This window comes from Sus scrofa, chromosome 12 (assembly GCF_054392235.1).
Source record: "Sus scrofa isolate SSC_HxYL_T2T_F1_AM1 chromosome 12, Sscrofa_HxYL_maternal_Yorkshire_Landrace_v2.0, whole genome shotgun sequence".
In the NCBI taxonomy this organism is placed as follows: domain Eukaryota; kingdom Metazoa; phylum Chordata; class Mammalia; order Artiodactyla; family Suidae; genus Sus; species Sus scrofa.
This window is the reverse complement of record NC_139394.1, coordinates 23,740,381-23,754,408: the sequence shown is the minus strand read 5'-3', so window position 1 is coordinate 23,754,408 and position 14,028 is coordinate 23,740,381.

The window sequence follows — 14,028 nt, the reverse complement described above, 5'->3', positions numbered from 1 at the left end:
GAGATGAGGGGAGGAGGTGGAGAAGAGTGGAAGCAAGAGACTGAAAAAGGCCAGGAGTTCCCTGGTAGTCCAGTCGAAAGGATTCAGGCGCTTTCACTGTGGATGCCCAGGTACAATCCCTGGTCTGGGAACTGAGATCCCACATCAAGCTGCTGTACACCATGGCCAACAACAATGAAGAAAAACACGGACAAGGAATCTTCTAGGGGTGATGGATGCTGTCATTGTCCTCACTTGGTGATGGCTTCACAGGTGTATTCATATGTGAAAACTGACCAAATTGTACATTTTAAATATGTGTAGTTTATTGTATCACCAATTACTTGTCCATACAGCCATACAAAGGTCAATAAAAAGAAGCAATAAACAAAGAAAATGAAAGAGTTAACCTGAAAAACAGAAATGAGATCTAGCTGCTGGTAGAAGAGTAAAATCATCACTACAAGCTGATTATATTATTATCTACTCAGAAAAGTCAATGATTCAACTGAAGCCTGGTAGAGCATCTTATCAGCAAGTTCAGTAAAATGACTGGTTAAAAAGAAAAATATGGAAAAATCAATAGCTTTCTTTTTTACCGACAAAAACCAATTTTAAAATATTAGAAAAATGATTTTATTCATAATAGCCATTAAAGCTATGAAATATAGAGGAATAAATGTTACCAAGGACCCTACATCTGAATAAATGGAGACATGTTTGCCAATTTCTCACAATAGAAGATGACTTTGATAAAGCTATCAATTCTCTCCAAATTACTCTATAAATCCAATGCAACTCCATTTTATTTATTTTATTTATTTGTCTTCTTAGGGCCACACCCGAGGCATATGGAAGTTCCCAGGCTAGGGGTTGAATTGGAGCTGTAGCTGCTGGCCTACACCACAGCCACAGCAATGAAGGATCCGAGCCGTGTCTGCGACCTACACCACAGCTCAAGGCAATGCTGGATCCTTAACCCACTGAGCAGAGCCAGGGATCAAATCCTCATCCTCACGTATACTAGTTGGGTTTGTTACCGCTAAACAACAACAGGAACTCCACAACTCCACTTTAAAATTCCAGTTCCTGGAGCTCTTCTCATGGCTCAGTGGTTAACGAATCTGACTAGGAACCATGAGGTTGTGGGTTTGATCCCTGGCCTTGCTCAGTGGGTTAAGGATCCGGCGTTGCCATGAACTGTGGTGTAGGTCGCAGACGTGGGTCAGATGCTGGCTTGCTGTGGCTGTGGCGTAGGCAGGCAGCTGCAACTCCAATTTGACCCCTAGCCTGGGAACCTCCATATGCTGCAGCTGCGGCCCTGAAAAGATAAGACTGAAAAAAAAAAAAAATCCAACTCCTTTGACTCAAACTAGAAAAGATAACTCTAAAATTCATCTGGAAAAGTAGATGAGTACCAAGAGAAAAATATGTGTTTTTAAAAAATGATATTGGACTGGGTGCAAATTGCTTGCATCACCACCAATCCAAATGCATCATAAAGCAGCTGCTATTACGGAAAGAATAGGATTTGTCCTGACACAGAGCAGGTCCTTCACAAACATTTGTAGGATGACCAAGTAAGTGAACAGGCAAACAGACGAATAGAATAGTCCAGAAGCAGTCTGTGTATAGTGACTATTGTAATATAATGCTTTATTATGTCTTGTTTTGTTTTTACAGCTGCACCTGCAGCAAACGGAGGTTTCCAGGCTAGGGGTTGAATTGGAGCTTACACCACAGCCACAGCCCCAACACCAGATCCCAATCACATCTGTGACTTATGCCGCAGCTTTTGGTAATGCTGGACCCACTGAGCGAGGCCAGGGATGGAACGAACCTGCATCCTCACAGAGACAATGTTGGGTTCTTAACCTGCTGAGCCATAATGGGAATTCCTATCATGCATTTCTATTAAATAGATCCTTTGTGTCCATGAGCACTTCAAAGTAACATGCCTCGGAGTTCCCGTCGTGGCTCAGTGGTTAACAAATCCGACTAGGAACCATGAGGTTGTGGGTTCGATCCCTGGCCTCACTCAGCGGGTTAAGGATCTGGCATTGCTGTGAGCTGTGGTGTAGGTCACAGACGTGGCTCAGATCCTTCGTTGCTGTGGCTGTGGTGTGGGCCGGCAGCTGTAGCTCTGATTCGACCCCTAGGCTGGAACCTCCAATATGCTGCGGGTGTAGCCCGAAAAAGCAAAAAAAAAAAAAAAAGTAACATGCCTCAAATCAACCTGAGCACCTTACTCCCCTTTCCCATTCATGTTCCTCTTCCTAACTCAAGTTCCGCACAATTCCCCAGACGGGAAAAGTGGTCACTCTGGATCCCTCCCTCCCCCTCACTCTCTCATTCAGTTTACCTTCTGAGACTTCTTAGTCTCCACTTCCTACCGCATGGGAATTTAGCACAGGATAAAAACAGCGTGTCAAACCAGTAAGGAAAAGAGACAGTGTTGGAACAAGTGGCTATCTATGGAAAAGAAATGCCGAAGTGAAATCCATACCTAAAAATGAATTCCAGCTGGATTAAATATCTAAGTACGAAGAGTTAAACTATAAAAGGACAGGAAAGAAACATTTTTTTTTTAATTTGGTGATGAGAAGGACTTCTATGAGACGTGACGTTCATAAACCATAAAGAAAATATCAACAGATTTGATTACAGTGAGAGACACCACAAAGTTAAAAATTGAACGCTAAGCAGGAAGTATTTGCAACATTTAGGACATGGATAAGGTTAATTACGATCCTTAATATACAGCAAGTGCATATAAATCAGTAGGAAAATGTTAGAAAATCCTATTGAAGGAAAAGGGCAAAAGTAATGAGAAGACAATTTATAGAATAAAGGCAAAAGGCTAATAAGTGTATGAAAAGTGGCTCACACTCACTAGGGTCAGGGAAATGCAAATGAAAACAATAATGAGATACCATTTTTGTCCACTCTATTGGCGAAAAATATATATATACAATGGATAATGTTCAGTGTTCACACGAGTGAGGATAAAAAAGAACACTTATAGGAGTTCTCTTGTAGCAAAGCGGGTTAAGGATCCAGGATTGTTACTCCAGTAGTGGGTTTGATCCCTGGCAGGAAACTTCCACTGCCCTCCAAACCCAAGCAAAAACAGGAAAAAGAGCCTTATGCATTTTTGGTGAGAATTCAAACTTTTACCACATTTTGGAGGCAATTTATTAGTACTCGCCAAAATGTTAAATAAACCCTTTAAGAAAACGACTCTACTTTCTATGGATTTGCGTTTCAGTTTACAGGCATCCTTTCTTCTCGCAAGAGCCCTCCCCCCACCTCACATTTTCCGAAGAACCGCTCCTCTTCCTTTCCTGGAACGTGATTGGGTGGGGCTGGCCCCGCCTACCAGATCCAGGATGCTTGACCAATCAGTGTAGTCATCCTCCCTCGAGCAAACTGATTGGCTTAGGGCAGAGGTGTGATCTGAATGAGGGTCAGATTACAGAACACCCTGTCACTGGTTGGGTCTTTCAAGAAAGAGGAGCTGGTAGAGTGTGCGGGCAACTTCTATGGCCATCCTGACAACGCGAAGAGCCAAACAAAGGTAACCAAAGCCATGTATTGGTGAAAGAGTCATGAAGACAACGTTTGGGCACCTGGATCCAATTGTGTCTGAAGTCAGCTGTCCCTAGGAACTTGGTAGATGAATCACTGAAGTCCAAGGGCCAATCTTTTTTCACTGAAGACAGTTCGAATTACAGTTCTGTCCCTTGCAAACCAAAACAATTGTAATATTGAATCTATCTTTAAAAATATTTACTCAGGAGTTCCCATCATGGCTCAGTGGTTAACTGACTAGCATCCATGAGGACGCAGGTTCGATCCCTGGCCTTGCTCAGGGGGTTAAGGATCCAGCGTTGTCGTGATCTGTGGTGTAGGTTGCAGACACGGCTAGGATCTTGTGTTGAGGCTGTGGTGCAGGCCAGTAGCTACAGCTCTGGTTTGACCCCTAGCCTGGGAACCTCCATATGCTGCAAATGTGGCCCTAAAAAAAACAAAAACAAAAACAAAAACAAAAGAAATTTTACCCAGATGTTGTGGGAGGGAGGAGTTTCAGAAGACTGTATAAAGTTGATTGTTTTTATTTATTTGTTTATTTATTTGGTCTTTTTAGAGCCACACCTGCAACATATGGAAGTGCCCAGGCTAGGGATCACATCAGAGCCACAGCCGCCAGCCTACACCACAGTCACAGCAAAGCCACATCTGCAACCTATGCCCCAGCTTGCGGCAACACTGGATCTTTAACCCACTGAGCGAGGCCAGGAATCAAACCCATCTCCTCATGGATCTTAGTTGGGTTCTTAACTCGCTGAGCCAGAATTGGGAAAGCCTGTTTTTAATTTTTAAATATATATATTTTAAAAAATATATACACCCCTAGCCTGGCAACCTCCATATTCTGCGAATGCAGCCCTAAAAAGACAAAAAAAAAAAAAAAAAAGAACTAGTGCACAATTTGCCATGTTCCATTGCCCTGCCAGCGTAACCATCAATAATCCAGCTGGTGGGGGCTCCATCTACCCCGGGGTTGATGTGAGATGATGTGAAACAGAACCTCATGTCAACCCACAGTGGCCATGTGACCCAAGCAAGAAACAAGCCAAGGCGCTGTGATGGTTTGATTTCTCTAAAAAGCAGAGTTCTGGAGTTCCTGTCGTGGCTCAGTGGAAACAAACCTGACTAGTATCCATGAGGATGCGGTTTCCATCCTTGGCCTCGCTCAGTGGGTTAAGAATGCGGTGTAGGCTGCAGACGCCACTTGGATCTGGTGGCTCTGGCCTAGGCCAGTGGCTACAACTCCAATTGGACCCCTAGCCTGGGAACCTCCATCTGCTTTATCTGCAGCCCTAAAGAAAATAAATACATAAATAAAACATAAAAAGCAGAGTTCTAGATAAGGTTAGCTGTGCAAGAGATTTATTGGGGGAAATGCCTGTGAAGGATAAAGGGTTAGAAGCCAGAGCAGCTAGTAGGTATGGCGACCTCAAGGCACGTCTGACACCTTGAGAGCAGAGGAGGGATGAGGAGAATTGTGTGGGAAGAGAAACTTTCAGAAAGGGTGATTGGAGATCATCCCAAGCCACAGTGACCCATGAGAAGAGTCCCAAATCCCACGGGAACGGTCCAGCACCAGCATGCCAATGGCTGAGCAGCAGAGAGGAAACACGGCCTCAATACAAATGAATGAAGGGTTCATAGGGGCGGCAGCTGGGGCTGTCCATCAACAAGGCTCCATATGGCAGGCTTCCTTGAAGGAAATCTGAGCAGCCCCTTTCAAGAACCCTCAGAGTTCTTTAACCCCAGGGTCAGCAAACTCCAGACCACTGGCCAAGTCCAACCTGCCACATATTTTCATAAATAGAGATTTGTTGGTACATAGCCATGCCCTTTTGTTTCTCGGTTGTCTGCAACCACGTGTGCCCCACCATGCCGAGTTGAGTGGCTGTGACAGAGACTATGGTCCCTGTAGCCTATGATTGTAGTTGTAGCTTGAAAATCCTAAAATATTTACTAGCTAATCCTTTGCAGGAAGCGTTGCCAATTCTTGCTTTAACCCACAGCAATTCAAGAGCAGTTTATTGCCATAGCCACTACTCTGACAGGTATAGGGATCTAAATGTATCTTCTTTCCTGGGAGTTCCCGTCGTGGCGCAGTGGTTAAGGCAATCCGACTAGGAACCATGAGATTGCGGGTTCGGTCCCTGCCCTTGCTCAGTGGGTTAACGATCCGGCGTTGCCGTGAGCTGTGGTGTAGGTTGCAGATGCGGCTCGGATCCCGCGTTGCTGTGGCTCTGGCGTAGGCCGGTGGCTACAGCTCCGATTCAACCCCTAGCCTGGGAACCTCCATATGCCGCGGGAGCGGCCCAAGAAATAGCAACAACAACAACAAAAGACAAAAAAAATAAATAAATAAATAAAAAATAAAAAAAAAAAATGTATCTTCTTTCCTCACCTCCCACTCCACGGCTACTCCAACCTGGTGCTACACCTCAACTCCCATCAAACTACTCCTTCTAAGGCTGTGGCAAACCTGTTTTAGTTCTTATCTAATCTGACCTCTCACCAGCATGCTAATGCCATAGTTACCCATTTCCCACCTCTTAAAACATGCTCTCAGGAGGGATAGACTGGGGTTTTGGGGTTACTAGATGCCGACTGTTACCTACGGAAGGGATAAACAGTGAGGTCCTACTGTAGAGCACAGGAAACTATTTTCAATATACTGACATAAGGGAGTTCCCGTCATGGTGCGGTGGTTAACGATTCCGACTAGGAACCAGGAGGTTGTGGGTTCAATCCCTGGCCTCCCTCAGTGGGTTAAGGGTCTGGTGTTGCCATGAGCTGTGGTGTAGGTCGTAAGCATGGCTCCGATCCCGCATTGCTGTGGCTGTGGCTGTGGCTGGTGGCTACAGCTCCGATTGGACCCCTAACCTGGGAACCTCCATATGCCTCGGGTGTGGCCCTAGAAGAAACAAAACAAACAGACAATATACTGACACAAATCATAATGGAAAAGAAAATTAAAAGGAATATACATAGGAAGTTCCGGTCATGGCTCAGCAGTAACAAACCCTACTAGTATCCATGAGGATGTAGGGTCAATCCCTGGCCTTGCTCAGTGGGCTAAGTATCTGGTGTTGCCGTGAGCTGTGGTGTAGGTCACAGACATGGCTTGGATCCAGCGTTGCTATGGCTGTGACGTGGGCTGGCAGCCACAGCTCCCATTCGACCCCTGATCCCTAGACTGAGAACTTCCATATGCCATGGGTGTGGCCCTAAAAAGACTAAATAAATAAATAAATAAATAAATAAAGTGGTTCTCTTGTGGATCACCAGGTTAAGAAAGTGGTGTTGTCACTGAAGCAGCTTGGGTTGTTGCTGTGGCGCAGGTTCAGTCCCTGCCCTGGGAACGTCCACATGCCACTTGGAGCGTGGCCAAAATAAATAAATAAAATTTTAAAATAAAATAAAATATTCTCCTCCCAGCCTCTCGGACCCCATACTTGCTTGGTTTTCCTCTTACTAACACTTTGACCACTTTTTCTTAGTCTCCTTGGCTCAGTCCAAATATTTATTTTATTTATTTTTTTTTTCCGTGTGATTTTTTTTTTTTTTTTTTGTCTTTTGTCTTTTGTTGTTGTTGTTGTTGCTATTTCTTGGGCCGCTCCCGCGGCATATGGAGGTTCCCAGGCTAGGGGTTGAATCGGAGCTGTAGCCACCGGCCTACGCCAGAGCCACAGCAACGCGGGATCCGAGCCGCATCTGCAACCTACACCACAGCTCACGGCAACGCCGGATCGTTAACCCACTGAGCAAGGGCAGGGACCGAACCCGCAACCTCATGGTTCCTAGTCGGATTCGTTAACCACTGCGCCACGACGGGAACTCCAAGTCCGAATATTTAATATTCCTCAGATTTTTGTTCAAGGCCTGCTCTATTCTTAATCCCTAATATTCCTATTGCTTTAATTATCACCCACGTTCTAGCAGTTCCCAATTTAATATCTCCAACTCAGTTATAAGCTCCAGTCCTGTACATTCAATTGCATACTAGGTCTCTCTCTACTCAACTGTTGACTGTTTAGAAACTAATCTCATTATCTTTTCTCTTAATCCTATTTCTCCTCCTGAATTTTTTTTTTTTTTTTGACCTTTTGCCTTTTCTAGGGCTGCTCCCGCGGCATATGGAGATTCCCAGGCTAGGGGTCCAGTCAGAGCTGTAGCTGCCAGTCTACGCCAAAGCCACAGCAACTCGGGATCCACGCCATGTTTGTGACCTACACCACAGCTCACGGCAACACTGGATCCTTAACCCACTGAACAAGGCCAGGGATCGAACCAAAAACCTCATGGTTCCTAGTCGGATTCATTAACCACTGCGCCATGACAGGAACTCCCCTCCTCCTGAATTTTTAAAATAAATGGTATCATCCACCAAGCTGCTCATACCAGAAGTCTGAGAGTCTTCTTTGATTTTTTTCCTTTTTTGTCTTTTCAGGGCCACACCTGTAGCACGTGGACGTTCCCCAACTGAGGGTCAAATTGGAGCTACAGCTGCTGGTCTATACCACAGCCACAGCAATGCCAGATCCTTAACCCACTGAGCACGGCCAGGGATCGAACCCACAACCTCACATTCCTAGTCGGAGTCATTTCCCCTGTGCCACAACAGAACTCCCTGATTCTTTTTTTTTTTTTTTTTTTTTTTTTTGGCAGCACCCAAGACATGCAGAGGTTCCCAGTTCCCAGGCCAGTGATCGAACCTGTGCCGCAGCTGCAGCCTGAGCCACAGCAATGACAAGGTTCGATCCTTAACCCTCTGCACCACAAGAGAACTCCTTTTTTGTTTCTTTTTTTTCTTTTCTTCGATTCTTTTTTTTTTTTTTTTTTTTTTTTTTTTTTTTTTTTTTTTGTCTTTTTGCCTTTTCTTGAACCGGCATATGGAGGTTCCCAGGCTAGGGGTTGAATCAGAGCTGTAGCCACCGGCCTACGCCACAGCCACAGCCTTCTTTGATTCTTTAGTCTCTTTCACTTCATCCTCTAAATACAATCACTAAATACTGTTTTTCCTGCCTCTGAAATCTCATTTGTCCACATCTCTCTATCCTCATCGCCATGAACCTAATCCATGGTGCCCTTTTCGTTCGGACAACTGCTACAGTCTCTTAATTGGCATCCTTGTTTCCGCCCAAGTGTTTCTCCAGTCAAATCCTCCCACCGCATTCAGTGACCTTTTCCGGTGGGACTATAGGAAGCAATAGGAAACAAATAGGATATGGTAGATACCAACTATATTAGTATTTATGTGAAATGTGAGTGGACTAAATGCACCAATTAAGAGATAGATACCCATGTTCTAGCTGTGACACAGTAGGTTGAGAATCTGACTGCAGTGGCTCGGGTAGCTGTGGAGGTGCAGGTTTGATCCCCAACCTGGTGCAGTGGGTTCAAGGATCCAGTGTTGCCCCAGCTGTAGCATAGGTTGCAGCTCTAGCTCAGATTCAATCCCTGACCCAGGAACTTCCCTATGCCATGAGTGCAGCCATAAAAAATTAAAAAAAAAAAAAAGACAGATGTCAAACTATAATAAAAAATCCAATTACATGCTATTACGAGAGACCCATCTTAAATAGAAGAATACAAAAATGTTAAAATTAAAGGGTGAAAAAAGATACAATGTAAGCACTAACCAAAATAAAGCTGGTGGAGCTATATTAATATCAGACAAATTAAACTTTATGGCGAAAAGTATTAGTAAAAACAAAGAGGAATATTTTAGGATGATAAAAGGGTCAATCGAACAGGAAGACATAACAGTCCTAAATTATAACCTCAAATTATATACAGCCAAAACTGATAGAATTAAAGGAGAAGTAGAGAAATCTTCAGTTCGTTTATATTTTGACATCTCTCTCTCTCAGAAAGTGATAGAACAAGTAGATTTTTTAAATCAGTAGAGAAACAGATGATTTGACCAACATAATTGACAAATTTCCCTAACAGACATTTATAGAATACTATAAAAAAAAAAAAACAGGAGGAAACTAACAACTACAGAAGGCACATTCTTCTCAAATATCAATTTTCACACTTAACAAAACTGACCATATGCTGGGCCATAAAGCAAGTCTTAACAAATTTCATGCTATTAAAATCATGCATAGGAGCTCCCGTCATGGCTCAGTGGTTAATGAATCCAACTAGGAACCATGAGGTTGCGGGTTCAATCCCTGGCCTTGCTCAGTGGGTTAAGGATCTGGAGTTGCCGTGAGCTGTGGTGTAGGTTGCAGATGCGGCTCTGATCCCACGTTGCTGTGGCTGTGGTGTAGGCTGGTGGCTCCAGCTCCGATTCGACCCCTAGCCTGGGGACCTCCATATGCCGCAGGATCGGCCCAAGAAATGGCAAAAAGACAAAAAAATTTAAAAAATATAAAATAGGGAGTTCCCGTCGTGGCGCAGTGGTTGACGAATCCGACTGGGAACCATGAGGTTTCGGGTTCGGTCCCTGCCCTTGCTCAGTGGGTTAAGGATCTGGCGTTGCTGTGAGCTGTGGTGTAGGTTGCAGACGCGGCTCGGATCCCGCGTTGCTGTGGCTCTGGCATAGGCCGGCGGCTACAGCTCCGATGGGACCCCTGGCCTGGGAACCTCCGTGTGCCAAGGGAGCGGCCCAAAGAAATAGCAAAAAGACAAATAAATAAATAAATAAATAAAATAAAACAAAATAAAATAAAATAAAATAAATAGAATCATTCTTTGGACTCAGCAAAATTAAAATCAGTAACTAAAAGATAACTAGAGATACCCCCTCCAAGGTTTGAAATTAATAATCCTCTAAATAACTAGTGGAGCCAAAGAAGAGACCACAGTGGAAATTACAAAATATATTGAACTGAATGATAATGGGATACAGCTAAAACCACCCTTAAAATGTATATACTTAGGGAGTTCCCAACGGGCCTCAGCGGAAACGAATCTGACCAGCATCCATGAGGACGTAGGTTTGATTCCTGACCTTGCTCAGTGGGTTAAGGATCTGGCATTGCCGTGAGCTGTGGTGTAGGCCAGTGGCAACAGCTCCAATTCAACCCCTAGCCTGGGAACCTCCATACACTGCGGGTGCAGCCCTGAAAAGACAAAATAATAATAATAATAAAATAAACAATATGGACCAACCCTCATACACTGTTGGTGGGAATGTAAATTGGCACAGCTGGAGGCTTCTCAAAAAAACTAAAACTAGAACCATATGACCCAGCCATTCCACTCCTAGGTATATATCTGAAAAATACAAAAATACTAATTTGAAAAAATACACGCAACCCATTATTTACAATAGCTATTTACAGTAGCCAAGACATGAAAGCAACCTGATTGTCCAGCCACAGATAAAGAAGATGTGGTGTGTGTATATATACCGCGGAATACTAGCCATAAAAAAGAAGGAAATTTTGCCATTTGGGGCAACATGGTTAGACTTGTAGGATATTATGCTAAGGCAAGCAAGTCAGATAGAAGAATGGGATTGCTGGGAGTTCTATTTTTAGGGTGTTTTTTTTTTTTGGTTTGTTTTGTTTTTTGTTTTTTTTTTTTTTGTCTTTTTGCTTTTTCTAGGGCTGCTCCCACAGCATATGGAGGGTCCCAGGCTAGGGGTTGAATCGGAGCTGTACCCGCCGGCCTACACCACAGCAACGCCAGATCCTTAACCCACTGAGCAAGGCCAGGGATCGAACCTGCAACCTCATGGTTCCTAGTTGGATCCGTTAATCACTGCACCACGATGGGAACTCCTGTTCCTCTTTTTTTTTTTTTTTTTTTTTTAAGGTCCCAGGGCATATGGAAGTTCCTGAGCCAGGGACTGAATCTCAGCTGTAGCTTCAACCTACATCACAGCTGCAGCAATGCCAGATCCTTAACCCACCGGGCCAGGCCAGAGATTGAACTTGCATGGCCTAATAGACAATGCTGGATCCTAAACCTGCTTTGCCACAGTGTGAACTCCAATTTTTTATTTTATTTTATTTTTTTTTTTTTTGCCTTTTGTCTTTTTTTTGGGCCACACCTGCAGCATATGGAGGTTCCCAGGCTAGGGGTCGAATCAGAGCTGTAGCTGCCGGCCACAGCCACAGCCACAGCAATGCAGGATCCAGGCCGCATCTTCGACCTACACCACAGCTCACCACAACGCTGGATCCTTAACCCACTGAGGGAGGCCAGGGATCGAACCTGAAACCTCATGGTTCCTAGTCGGATTCGTTTCCATTATACCACAAAGGGAACTCCCAATTTTAAAATTTTTAAGGAACCATCATACTATTCTCCATAGTGGCTGCACCAATTTACCTTCCCACCCATAGTGCAGGAGGGTTCCTTTATCTCCTCTCCAGGATTTATTATTTGTAGACTTTTTTTTTTTTCTTCTTTTTAGGGCCACACTCATGGCATATAGAAGTTCCCAGGCTAGGGGTCTAATCGGAGCTGTAGCTGCCGGCCTATGCCACAGCCACAGCCACGCGAGATCCAAGACACATCTGCAACCTACAGCATAGCTCATGGCAACACAGGATCCCCAACCCACTGAGCAAGCCAGCGATTGAACCTTCATCCTCATGGATACAAGTCAGATTCCTTTCCGGCTGCACCATCACAGGAACTCCCTATAGCCCTTTTGATGATGGCCATTCTGATCGGTGTGATGTGGTACCTTCTTGTAATTGGGTTTGCTTTCCTCTAATTATCAGCAATGTTGAGTATTTTTCATGCGCCCGTGGCTGTCTATATGTCTCCTTTGAAGAAATGTCCATTTAAGTCTTCTGCTCATTTTTTGATCGCATTGTTTTTTGATTTGTTGTTATTGAGCTGCTTATATGTTTTGGAAATTAATCCCTTGTCCGTCGCATCATTTGCAAATAATTCCTCGCATTCAGTAGGTTGTCTTTGTACTTTGTTTATGGTTTCCTTTACTTTACAAATCTTTAAGTTTAATTAGGTCTCCTTTGTTTATTTTTGCTTTTGTTTCCATTACTGTTTATTTTTGCTTTTGTTTCCATTACTCTAAGAGATGGATCCAAAAAATATTGCTGCAATTTATGTCAGAGAGTATTACGCCTATGTTCTCTTTTAGGAGTTTTACAGTATCTAGTCCTTTACATTTAGGTCTTTAATCCATTTCGAGCTTATTTTTGTGTACGATTTTAGAGAATGTTATAATTTTGGTCTTTTACATGTTGCTGTCCAGTTTTCCCAGCATCACTTATTGAAGAGACTGTCTTTTCTCTATTGATTAGTTTTTCCTCCTTTGTGATAGATTCGTTGGTCACAAGTGTGTGGGTTTAATTCTGGGCTTTCTATCCCTTGATCTATGTGAGGGTTGTTTTTGTTTTTTTGTCTTTTTCTGGTGCCGTACCTTCGGCATATGGAGGTTCCCAGGCTAGGGGTCTAATCAGAACTGTAGCTGCCACCCTATGCCACAGCCACAGCAATGCGGGATCTGAGCTGCGTCTGCGACCTACACTGCAGCTCACGGCAACACTGAATCCTTAACCCACTGAGGGAGGCCAGGGACTGAACCCGCAACCTCATGGTTCCTAGTCGGATTCATTTCTACTTTGTCACAATGGGAACCCCTGTGGGGGTTTTTTGTACCAGGACCATTCGTACTCTTTTGATTACTGTAGTTTTGTGATATAGTCAGGGAGAGCAACGCCTCCAGCTCCATTCTTCTTTCATATATTTTGCCTGGCTTTTTAGTTGTTTCAGATGGGAGAGTAAATTCATTCCCTGTTACTTCATCTTGGACCAAAGCAGAAGTTCAGAGCATTCGTTTCAGGCAAACATGTCCCTCAATTCTGTGTTTTTCCTTCTTTCTTTCCTCTTCCTCTTCTTTTTTGTTTGTTTGTTTGTTTGTGTAGGTCTGCACCTGTGGCATATGGAAGTTCCTGGCCTAAGGGTCAAATTGGAGCTGCAGCTGCTGGCTACAGACACAGCCAGGGCAACACCAGGCCCAAGCTGCATCTACAGCCTACGTACACGACAGCTTGCTGTTACGCTGGATCATTTAACCCACTGAGCAACACCAGGAATTGAACCTCCTTCCTCATGGACGCTATGTCAGGTTCTTAACCCACTGAGCCATTACAGGAACGCCAATTCTATTTTCCTGCATTAATTTTTTGCCACATTCCTGCTCTCTTCATTTCTGTCTTCTTTTTCTGGAACTCCTATTAATCAAACATTGAACCTGCTGGACTGGTCCACCTAAGTATTCTATCCTTTCATCCCCCCCCAAAAAAATATTTCTATTCTTGGGAGCCTCTCAAAAGCAATGGCTTTGTGAATTCTGTCTGCTGCTTATCATCAGAGATTAGAATAACACCTAGCATATAGCCGGTGCTCAACAAGTTTCACCTCTGTGGCTTTTGGTGTCGCTACTCTCCAACTGACTTTTTTGTTCCACTTCTCCAACGGTTCTACTGTCTAGTTAATAAAGAACTCCTTCTTTCTTTCTTTTTTCTT